General features: G+C 42.6%; 1 protein-coding gene across 3 annotated transcripts in view; it reads right to left on the bottom strand.

Annotated features, from left to right (window-relative positions):
* Positions 1-12,712, bottom strand: part of NRG3 (neuregulin 3) — a 698,544-nt gene that overhangs the window by 68,551 nt on the left and 617,281 nt on the right. The gene's annotated exons all lie outside the window — the stretch shown is intronic.

The following is a 12,712-nucleotide window of genomic DNA, read 5'->3' as shown; positions in this document are numbered from 1 at the left end:
ATCCCACTCTTCACGATCATATTCTGCAATGTCCAGCAGACATGGTTGGTCAATCCACACTCACTGAATGGAAACCTGCCTGGCACAAACACAGATCCACCCTAAGATCAAATACAGGAAATAGCATCAGGGCAGACGAGATGGACCAGGAGGTCTTTTTCTGCCCTCAATCTTCTATGTTTCTATGTTTCTGTGAATGAGGAAGGGAGGGAGGGAGGAAAGAAGGAAGAAAGGAAAGAAAGAGAAGGAAAGAAGAGAAAGAAGGAATGAGGAAGGAAGGGAGGAAGGATAGAAAGAAAGAGAAGGAAGGAAGGAAGGAAGAGAAAGAAGGACAGAAGGAAGAATCCACACTCACTGAACTTAAACATGCCTGGGATAAACACAGATCCACCCTAAGATGAAATACTGTACAGGAAATAGTATCAGGGCAGACCAGATGGACCAGGAGGTCTTTCTCTGCCCTCAATCTTCTATGTTTCTATGTTCCCATGCGCAAAAGTTGCCACAGCTCTCAGGTGGCGATCTGATCCTAGTGGTGGATCCAGAGTGAAGTATGGAATATTTTTAACCCAACGGAGCTCGGACATTGTCCGTTGTCTCAAAAGTTCTGCAGGGGGAAATTAATTGGAAACGCTTACGGTCTTTTCCTCAACGCTGAGAAGCAACCAAGGTCTAACGTCCAGTTTCTCCAGATGCCTCAGCCTCAAACTTTGTGACTCAGTTTAGGCTGAGCGGTTGTCAAGCTCCACAACTTCAACAGTGCCATTTGAAAAGACATTTAAAAGCCGCAACGCATGTGCGCTGAATGGACAACAATATAATTAAGAGCTTATCCGAAACCAAGGTTTCATTGAGACTGAAGTACAGGGTGAAACCGTATTGATTGTGTTGCGCAATCAGGACACACAATGCTGGGCTTTCCTGGACAATTAAAACCCAGGCAGAAAAGGCTTCAGGATTGTTAGTAAAGAACCAAAGTTTTCATTACGTTCCCAACTTGTTTGATCAAGCTGTGCAGGAGATTTCAAGGGAGGCCAACAGGAGATTTCTCAACCCTTCTGAGAACCATGGAAGCAACTTTAGGGATTCTGCCTGAAGGAAAACCTGGGACAGAAGGGAATAACGTTCTGGTTTTACTGTCCTGATAACATTTAAAGCTGTGACTTGTTGGAGCATTTGTTCCCGAGAGGTATATTTAATTTTCACAGCTCCCTCTGGAAGCTGCTTCACAAAGCGACATGACCTGCTTGTCACAAAGGGATGGAAAGGGGGCTTCGCGTTCTTCAATTTCCTTCCGACTCCTTCTCAGGCCAAGGAAACATGCAGGATGCTGCGTTCGTTTGTTTGTTTGTTTGTTTCTTTGTTTGTTTGTTTCTTTGTTTGTTTATTATTTATTATTTATTATTTATTATTTATTATTTATTATTTATTATTTATTATTTATTATTTATTATTTATTATTTATTATTTATTATTTATTATTTATTATTTATTATTTATTATTTATTATTTATTATTTATTATTTATTATTTATTTAATATGTATTTATTATTATTTATTATTTATTATTTATTATTTATTATTTATTATTTATTATTTATTATTTATTATTTATTATTTATTATTTATTTAATATGTATTTATTATTATTTATTATTTATTATTTATTATTTATTATTTATTATTTATTATTTATTATTTATTATTTATTATTTATTATTTATTATTTATTATTTAATATGTATTTATTATTATTTATTATTTATTATTTATTATTTATTATTTATTATTTATTATTTAATATGTATGTATGTATGTATGTATGTATGTATGTATGTATGTATGTATGTATGTATGTATGCCACCCCTCTCTGTAGACTCAGGGCGGCTCACAACAATAATAACACAATATATAACAAATCTAACAATTAAAAGTCACTAAAAACCCCTTATTAAAAAGCAAAACATACACACAACCATACCATGCATCAACTGTATAGGCCCGGGGGAAGTGTCTCAATTCCCCCATGCCTGGCAGCAGAGGTGGGTTTTAAGAAGTTTACGAAAGACAAGGAGGGTGGGGGCAATTCTAATCTCTGGGAGGAGTTGGTTCCAGAGGGCCAGGGCCACCACAGAGAAGGCTCTTCTCCTGGGTCCTGCCAGACGACATTGTTTAGTCGATGGGACCCAGAGAAGGCCAACTCTGTGGGACCTAACCAGTCGCTGGGATTCGTGCAGCAGAAGGCGGTCCCTGAGATATTCTGCCCCAATGCAGAGACAAATCTGATTTTATTGTTTCCTTAAATCAACCACCCCCACATTATTGCCACAATACAAGTGTTGTTTTGCCTTAGGCCCCAACTCCCCTTCACTCTCCTGCGATGCCAGCACTCATCCGTCTCTTGGTCCCCAACATCTGTGATCAGCTGTGCCGAACGTGGACCACTCAGTCACAACGGAAACGGGACCTGGCCTCTTAGCGCATGTATTGGGATCAGTGCAGTGCAATTGGTTCAGGGACCAGAACCAAGGGACAAGTTATCTAATGCAGTGTTTCCCAACCTTGGCAACTGGAAGATACTTGGACTTCAACTCCCAGAATTCCCCAGACAGCATTCGCTAGGCATTCGCTGGCTGGGGAATCCTGGGAGTCGAAGTCCAAACATCTTCCAGTTGCCAAGGTTGGGAAACACTGATCTAATGACGTAAGGCTGCCAGATCTGGGTGGAAAACGTCCAGATGTTGAAGAGATGGTAGCAAAAGCCACTTTTGGATCACTTTGCTGCCATTTAATGGCTTTTCGGGCTTCCCGTCCAGGTCTAATAGCCCTGTTCTCAACACCAAATTATTTCCATTTTTACAATGTAGAAATTGTTCCCATAAATATCTCTCTGAACTGACTGGGTGAATGGGTTTAAGAGGCAGATGCAATTTAATTTAAAGGGGGCTTCACTTTGCTTTCCTTAAAAAAAACCCAGCCCCCCCCCCCCTACTGTGTAACAGTTTTACTTTCTAAGGAATAACAACTGTGGCTTCCAATAGAAGGGGGTGCGCATAGCTCAGGGTTGACGTGAAGGGTCCCTGCTGCTTTCGGAGCTTTATTATTATTTATTTATTTATTGGATTTGTATGCCACCCCTCTCTGTAGACTCAGGGCAGCTAACAACAGTAACAAAAAACAGCATGTAAATCCAATACTAAAACAACTAAAAACCCTTGTTGTAAAACCAAACATCCATCCATACAAACATACCATGCATGAATTGTAGAGGCCTAGGGGGAAAGAATATCTCAGTTCCTGACGGCAGAGGTGGGTTTTAAGGAGCTTACAAAAGGCAAGGAGAGTGGGGGCAATTCTAATCTCCGGGGGGAGCTGGTTCCAGAGGGCCGGGGCCGCCACAGAGAAGGCTCTTCCCCTGGGCCTCACCAAACGACATTGTTTTGTTGACGGGACCCGGAGGAGGCCCACTCTGTGGGACCTAACCGGTGGCTGGGATTTGTGCGGCAGAAGCTTGGTTGCTCTCCCAGTTTCAACTGCATATAAGCAAACTCCAGCATCGCCCAGTAGAGAGCTGCATTGACCCTGGACTTCATGAAGCCCACTGGACCAACAACAGCAGATGGCATGGCTCCCCAGATCAACCCAGACTGTGGAAACCTTACAATGGACTTCAAGCCTCTTACAGTGGGTGCCTGTCCATTCTTCCTCCCTACTTCGGGTCCTTGGTTTCCAAATGAGATGCTAAAGTTTCCACAGTCTGTGTTGATTTGGGGAGCCAGGTCATCTGCTGGCGTTGGTCCACTCCACTTCATTGAGTCCAGGGTCAACGCAGTCGTCTACCGGGAGATTTTGGAGTGCCCCATGCTTCCACCCACATACGGGCTGTATATAAACCTGTTTCACCTGTAAATAAACAGGGGAGCAGACTCCACACTCCCTCGCACTGATGCTGTTGCCTCATTAGGTAATGAAATATCTTCCAGCCCAAGACCCCAAGCTCAAAGCACCCAAATACAGACGGTCTCTTTCTATCTGAGCCTTTAGGAGACGAATGAGACGGAATCCCAATATCTATTCTTAGTAACAAATGAGCAAGACGAGGTTTTGGAAGAAGAGGTTTTGCCAAATAGTATTTGTAGCTACATGTTGAAATGCATAACCGACACACAAGGGGCATCTTAGAAACCCTCAAACAGAGTCTTTGCAGAACAGATCAAAAGAAGAACTCTCTGCCTACCTAGCCAGGCTTTGCAGTTAATTCTCTGCCTTACAAGGCAAAGGTTACAGGTTCAAGTCCCAGTGAGGGTATGGCTAGCTGATGAGGCCAAAATAAGGCCGAAATATCCTAGTCTCCCTTAATTTTCAAATTCAGAAAAAAAAAGTGATAGATATATACTGAATATTCAGGTTGAGAGGAAATATTTGATTCCACGTGTTTCTTTATCTGCATGCAGAAAGAAAGAGAGAGAGGGGGAGGGAGGGAGAAAAAGAGAGCGAGAGAGAGAAAGAGAGAGAGGGGGAGGGAGGGAAAGAGAGAGAGAAAAAGAGACAGAGGGAGGGAGAGAGGGAATGTCTGTTTTGACTTAGCTGTTACTTCTCAGTGGAAACGGAACTAGTAAAATAGCTAAAACTGAAACAAAGGACGGAGGGACTTGAGACCTTTTCAAAACCCTCTTTTTTTAATGCAACCAGCGTGTGCTTAAAGAGATTAACGTAAGTAGAGAGAAAGTCAAAAGCCTGAGAAAATCCATCAGAAAGGCTTTAAAGGAAACGCCACCCATTGTATCTTTGGGTTTGACGCTTCACCATTCCAACCATCAGACAATACAAAACAACAATTTCACCCATGTTTGGCTTGCACGCCAATGGCAATTATCCCACTGCCATGAAAACAACATTTATTGCTGCATAATCTGCTCATTAGCCTTTTTTAAAGAGGGAAACAAACAAAAATCACTTTTATTCCTTTTATTCCTTATTCAACTGTGCTAGGAGAAAGCCTCCTTCTTTCTTATGCTGCAGAATGGGCTGCGTGCAACATGTTTAACCTTGCAATGAATTAGCCCAATCTGGAGAGAGATGACTACAACGCACACCGGACCTTGAATTAGTCACACAGGGTGGGCCGCAGTGACCCCCACCATGCAAGTATGAATCACTGTTGTTGGTGTATAATAATAATAATAATAGGCGGGAGTGGGCAGCAGGCAGGATGGGGTGGAGTGCAGTTCCAATGGCAGAAATGAAGGTGTGTGCACAGCTCCAGCTGATTGGCGGCTGTCACTTCCTGGAGTACTGGTCTCGGCTCGGTTCTCCTTTTTTCCCCTTCTGCTGCATCTGGGCTCCTTGCTTTTCTCCTCTTTCCTCCTTCCTGGCCTCGGACAAGCTTCCCTCTCTCCTGCCCGGCTCCCCCCCAGCCTCACACGGCCCCCTCCCGCTTGAGTTGCAAGCAGAAGACATGGTTGGAAGCGGCGCTGGCAGTACTGATGCTTATAGCAGCACCTGTTCGCCTCACTACCCAACCTGAATAAGGTTAAATAAGGTTAAATAAGGTCCAGGAGAGAAGTGCTTTTAATAGGAAAGTGAACCCAAGAACAAGGTGAGTTGGGGGAAAGATTAAAAGCTACGTGAGAAAATATTATTTGACGGAAAGAGTCGTAGATGCTTGGAACAAACTTCCAGCAGACATGGTTGGTCAATGAATTGAAACATGCCTGGGATAAACATGTATCCATCCTAAGATAAAATACAGAAAATAGTATAAGGGCAGACTGGATGGACCAGGAGGTCTTTTTCTGCCGTCAGACTTCTGTGTTTCTATAACAGAAAATCGTGGTCACCAACAGAAACTCTGTTCACGAATTGCCTCCGTGTGGATATGGCCTCTTTAGTTCTCTTCTTCTTCTCCATTTTCCTCACTGTAAATGCACTTTGATCTGTTTCTCTACCAGCAGGCAAATCCAAATAAAAGGTGTTCATCTAAGCACATTGTTCCTAATATACGTGTTCTTACATAGGCGTGTTGCAATCCCATATATGAATTTTGTGTGCATTTTTCTCCAACGTGTTTATCAAATACAGTTAATATGTGTTTATATTTTGCTCCTGGGCATCAGACTGCAAAACTCTGAGAATCCCGAACTTGTTTCGCTCTGCATTAATACGAGAGGCATGAGATCTGTCACCTTGGGTTTCCTTAATTCGTTCTCTTTCTAGGGATTTCAGGAATGGCAACCTACTTAGGAAACCTCCGTGGATTTGCAAGACAAGCTGAGATCGCTCAAAAGGAACAGGGTCAAAATTCCTGCAGCAGCCAAGGGAACCTCAAGAGCGGAAAACGTGTGTTACTGTTGCTGTGAAAGTACATTGATTGGTGCAAAGGAAAAGAGGCGGGTGTTACACACGTTTAAAACTCTAATTCGGCCACTCAAGGCAGTTGGACTGCAGCTTCTAGAATTTTTCATCTAGGGTACAATTCAAAAACCAATTATGTGTTTGTTTGTTTGTTTGTTTGTTTGTTTATTTATTTATTTTGTCCAATACACAAGGAGGGTTTTAGTGGGCATATATCTATATACACATAGTAAAATACATGATGAAGGTTATAGAGGAGATACTCATAGTAAAATATATCTAAGAAAGAATAGAAAAGAAGATATAGGAATAGAACATATCAATGAAAGAATAGAAGAAGAGATATAGGAATAGAAGAAAGGTAGAGGAGATATAGGAGAGCAATAGGACAGGGGACGGAAGGCACTGTAGTACACTTGTACTCGCCCCTTACTGACCTCTTAGGAATCTGGATAGGTCAACCGTGGGTAATCTAAGGGTAAAGTGTTGGGGGTTTGGGGATGACACTATGGAGTACTGTAATGAGTTCCACGCTTCGAGAACTCGGTTACTGAAGTCATATTTTTTACAGTCAAGTTTGGAGCGGTTAATATTAAGTTTAAATCTGTTGTGTGCTCTTGTGTTGTTGTGGTTGAAGCTGAAGTAGTCGCCGACAGGCAGGACGCTGCAGCATATGATCTTGTGGGCAATACTTAGATCTTGTTTAAGGCGTCTTAGTTCTAGGCTTTCTAGGCCCAGGATTGAAAGTCTAGTCTCATAGGGAATTCTGTTTCAAGTGGAGGAGTGAAGGGCTCTTCTGGTGAAGTATCTTTGGACATTTTCAAGGGTGTTGATGTCTGAGATGCGATATGGGTTCCAACCAGATGAGCTGTATTCGAGGATGGGTCTGGTGAAAGTTTTGTAAGCTCTGGTCAGTAGTGTGAGATTGCCAGAGCAGAAGCTACGTAGGATTAGGTTCACAACTCTTGAAGCCTTCTTGGCTATATTGTTGCAATGGGCTTTGGCACTTAAATCTTTTGTTATTGGTATACCAAGGTCTTTAACCGAGTGGGGATTATCTGTGATAATTTGATTATTCAGTTCGTATTTGGAGTTCAGATTCTTCTTCCCAATGTGTAGGACAGAGCATTTGCTAGTTGAGATTTGGAGTTGCCATGTGTTAGACCATGCAGAAACAGCCTCCAGGTCTTTTTGTAGAGTAGTTGTGTTATCGGTGGTGTTGAAGAGTTTTACATCGTCTGGACCTAAACCAGTGTTTCCCAACCTTGGCCACTTGAAGATATTTGGACTTCAACTCCCAGAATTCCCCAGCCAGCGAATGCTGCTTCCCGATAGTTGACAAATTGAGTGTAAAGTTGAGGGTTTTATAAAAACACCAAACGTAGGGTATTTTCAGCCTGCTTTTACCAAAAGGAAAAAAAAAGGCAGGATGGAGCCTCTGTTAAATCATCCTCATTAGAAAGAGCCTGTTTCAAAAAGTAGAGTTGGTGTTTCGTCAGTGACAACAATTAGGGACAAAGAGGAGGGTGTTGCTACGGCAACGTCCCATGCATTCTATTATTGTTTTGTCTTGTTTGTTTTATAGGGACGTTGTTACGACTGTGAGGCTGGATTGGTCCACGGTGACAATGTCACCACCAGTTTAGCCACTGGACCCACCCACCCTGGCCTGGAAGACAAGGCGTTTGTGGGTTCCAGAACCACGTCTCATTCGTTGTGACTTCAGCGCCTTCAGTTACATTGTCGGGTTGACCAGATCAATTCCCAGGAGCGACGCTGAAGAACGTGACGGATACATTCAATAAATATGGGACTGTTGGGGTTGGGCAGTGTGAACGGTGGGGGCCTCTGCTTGAGACCCAATAAGGGTTCCTTCGTGTCTTCTGGTTTTTTAATATTGGATTTGTAGATTGTACTGCTTGTTGGAAGCTGCTCCGAGTCCTTGCGGAGGGGCGGCATACAAATCTAATAATAAATAAATAAGATCTCCACTTTGGAAGAACTAACACAACAGAAGATCCACAAGAAACCAGACACATTTTTACTGGGCATTTCTGATGGGAAATTATGGGGGAAATACAGTTACATTATACAACACATCTTCACAGCAGGAAGAGCAGTAATGGCACAATCCTGGAAACAGAGCGAAATATACCAATCCAATAAAGGACCTCACACTTAAGGAACTGATTTTGACAAAGGGAGGGTGGGGGAGGCTAAAAGGTTTGGTCCACCCACGTGAGGGAGTCTCAGGAAGCCACAGAACAAATTTTAGTTTATTTATTTAATCATTTGTCCAATACACAAATACATAGGAAGAAAAATAGACATGTGATAATATAAAAGAGGGTGAAAGTGGACTTAGAGGAGAGGATATATGAAAGGAAGAGAATATAGATGATAAGTGAAAGAAAGGAAAGACAATTGGACAGGGGACGAAAGGCACACCAGTGCACTTATGTACGCCCCTTACTGGCCTCTTAGGAACCTGGAGAGGTCAATCGTGGAGAGTCTAAGGGAGATGTGTTGGGGGTTAGGGGTTGACACAATTGAGTCTGGTAATGAGTTCCATGCTTCGATGACTTGGTTGTTGAAATCATATTTTTTACAGTCAAGTTTGGAGAGGTTCGTATTAAGTTTGAATCTGCTGTGTGCTCTTGTGTTGTTGCAGTTGAAGCTGAAGTAGTAATTGACTGGTAGGACGTTGCAGCATATGATCTTGTGGGCAATACTCAAATCGTGTTTTAGGCGCCGTAGTTCTAGGCTTTCTAGGCCCAGGATTGTTAGTCTATTTTCATAGGGCATTCCGTTTCAAGTGGAGGAGTGAAGGGCTCTTCTGGTGAAATATCTTTGGATGTTTTCAAGGGTGTTGATGTCTGAGATGTGGTATGGGTTCCAGACAGATGAGCAGTAGTCTAGGATGGGTCTGGCAAATGTTGGAAGGACACGAATGGGCGTCAATCTTCTATTCTCTTCTATTGGTATCCAATAAAGCAGTGTTTCCCAACCTTGGCTACTTGAATATATCTGGACTTCAACTCCCAGAATTCCCCAGCCAGCGAATGCTGGCTGGGGAATTCTGGGAATTGAAGTCCAGATATCTTCAAGTTGCCAAGGTTGGGAAACACTGCAATAAAAGACCTCACACTAAGGAACTGATTTTGACACCCACATTAGGGAGTCTCAGGAAGCCACAGAATAAACGTTGGAAGGCCACGCATCAATTCTCAACTCAGTCTGTCTGCAAACTCCACCTCACTCGAAGCCTGGGTTGCTAGCTGAGAAGGTTCAGTTCTACGAGACCCGCAACCCTCTCATTTTATTCATTAAAAAATTGGCTGGATGTGGATTCCCAGGAAACAGGGCCTCCATTACCAGATTCCACCCCATCGTTGTGGCATATTGTTCTAGCAAATACATAATTTCAAGCACAACAGCTAAGCAATTAACATTGTTGGCAGTGGTGTCTTTGTGATTTGTAGCCCTGTAATAATGTGGAAATTAAAAAGGAGAAACCGAGCTTGCAAAGTGAACGGCGCTTAAGCTCGCGAAGGCATCCGGGCAAGCATTCAGTTCAAGCCAAGATTGACAGGAGTCTCATTTAGATGATGGATGGGTTCTTCCCGCCAACACAGGGAAAGCTCTGACCCTGGTTTTGCTTCATTTAGGATCAAATTCTGCACTCCCCACTCGTAGCACTTTCTCGGTCCTCTCCATCAAAGATGTTTTACAGAATAGCAGAGTTGGGAGGGACCTTGGAGGTCTTCTAGTCCAACCCCATTTGAGCAGGTGGACGTTAGGCCCCTACCATTTCACATTAATGCCTGTCCAGTTTCTTCTCAAAAGCCTCCAATGATGGCGCACCCACAACTTCTGAAGGGTGGCACCTCTACTGCATTTGAGGGATTTGACAGAATAACAGAGTTGAAAGGGACCTTGGAGGTCTTCTAGTCCAACCCCCTGCTTGAACAGGAAAGCCCTAGACCAGGGATAGGCAAAGTGGGCTCTTCTATGACATGTGGACTTCAGCTCCCAGAATTCCTCAGCTAGCATGATTGGCTCAGGGATTCTGGGAGTTGAAGTCCACAAGTCAGAGAAGAGCCCACTTTGCCTACCCTAGTCCTAGACCATCTCAGACAGAGATGTCCTATCTCCTCTTAAAACTATTCCAGTGTTCGAGCACCAACAACTTCTGGTGACAAGCTGTTCCCCTCTATTCACTTAACTGGCACGGCTCACTTAACAACCCTATTGTTTAGCAACAGAAATTCTTCCCCCTGTTGTAAGTTCAGGACTATGTGTAAACATTAACCCGTCTTCTCTTGATACATTGGCAAACCTACATTTTGTAAAATTTAACTGTCTCAGTAGTTCAATGTTCTCATCTTCACTTTTTTCTCTTTCACATTAATTCCTCGCAAAGCTCACTTGGTGGAAACACACAATATATTGCCTACCACCCTGGGCCTTTTACAGTATTAACACCCTCTGGGTATCTGGGTGTCAGTTTGCACTTTGTGTTTGTGTGTGTGTGTTTTCGTTGACTCATACTTCATATCACATTACAGGTTTGGGATATTGCAATGCTAAAGCAGGCACGGGGCAGATCGGGTGCCTTTCCTGTGAATTACACAATTTGCAACTATTTATTTATTTGTTTGTTTGTTTGTTTGTTTAGTTAGTTAGTTGGTCCAATGCACAATAATACACAACGAAGGTAATCGAGGACACCTTCGAGGAAATAGAATTAGAGAAAGAGTAGAAGAGAGAATATAGGATAAAATAATCAATGAGAGAATAGAAGAAAGATATAGGGATAGAAGAGAAGATATAGGAGATATAGGAGAGACAATAGCACAGGGGTCGGAATATTGGCTTCTCTGATGTTTTCCCTTGGGTTAGTCCAAACTAGTCCTACCCAATTAGTAACAGAGAGACATTCTTCTTAATTTGGAACTTCAGCTCCTCAAGGTCTCTTTCATTATATCTATGAAACCATGAATACTTTGCTATGTTCCTCTTTGAATTTCGGGGGTGGGATGCTCTCCTGGAGTGTCCTTGGAAGGTCAGATACTGAAGCCGAAGCCGAAGCCCTTTGGCCCTCAAATAAGAAGGGGGTACCCACTGGAAAAGACCCCAAGGCGAAAGGAGGAAAATTAGGCAAAGGAGGTAGTAGGAAATAAATGATGTACTGTATTCCAAAAGTAAAGAGATATGAAGTTAAGAATGACTAATGATTATATTTGGTGATTGAAATAGGTTTATATTATACTGCAATGTATTAAAGATATATGATAAGGCATGTGTGTATGTGTGGAGACATATTTCCCCCCCCAAACATTTCTGAGCCACCGTTCTCCTTCAGAGATGCTACCAGAGCTGCCACAGCTGGAAACTCCAAATAAAACAATGACTCTTGGCTCCATTTGTTGAGGAAAACTTATCAGAGATCATGTGCATTGCAGCATCACAGAGCCAGAACCAAGAGGTGGGAGCCAAAATTCTATTTTGTTCTATTTTCCCCCAAACCCCTAATGGTTCCTCTTTGCTCGGTCCAAGCTCAGCCTGATAGGCGTCTTTTTTTCAGCTGGAGAACCTTGGGGAAGCATTACAAGGCGATACACTTTCTACTTTCAATTCCCCAAGTCTCACCTTCCTCATCCCACTATCCATAGTTCATGGCAGTCTATCACTGCATAATAGCCAAGGATGGCAAGGACAAGGCGACAGCTGACAGACAGGTTAAATTATTGTTATATGAATGGCAGGAGGGATGGGTCTACTCCAGAATCAAACACCCTCTCTCTCTTTCCTTCCTTCCTTCCTTCTTTCCTTCCCTCCTTCCTTCCTTCCTTCCTCCTTCCTTCCTTCCTTCCTTCCTTCCTTCCTTCCTTCCTTCCTTCCTTCCTTATTGTTTACTTATAGTTTATGCAGAAAATTCTTGTAGGCATTAATGTTTCTCCTTGTTGTGATGTATTAAAGAACCAAGCCTACAGATTATAAACGGAGCCTTTTCACACCCAATTCAGAATCTCTCCGTATCCACACCAACTCAATCTTAGTTCTTTCTTGAGCGAGTATAAAACCTGGTAGGTAGTTTTTACCGTGTGCACTTACAAAATCTTTAAACTGTTCCATGGACAATTCATAAAATACAGTGCAGCTTAATAAAAGAATTTTCCGAGAAGTCACAAAATGAAGAGAGTGGCATAAAGGTTCATTGATCTTCATGCCGAAGTCAATGAAGCAGCAAGCGCTTCTCCTTGGTATTGGTACCATCAGCAAAAAAAAAAGGACATTTAATTGAATAAAATTATTTCGATTCTGCTGAAGCGGAGTATCTCCGCAGTGCCAAT

This window comes from Erythrolamprus reginae, chromosome 5, assembly GCF_031021105.1.
Source record: "Erythrolamprus reginae isolate rEryReg1 chromosome 5, rEryReg1.hap1, whole genome shotgun sequence".
NCBI lineage: Eukaryota > Metazoa > Chordata > Lepidosauria > Squamata > Dipsadidae > Erythrolamprus > Erythrolamprus reginae.
Note: the sequence above shows the minus strand (reverse complement) of the source record. Positions and strands in the feature narration are given on the sequence as shown.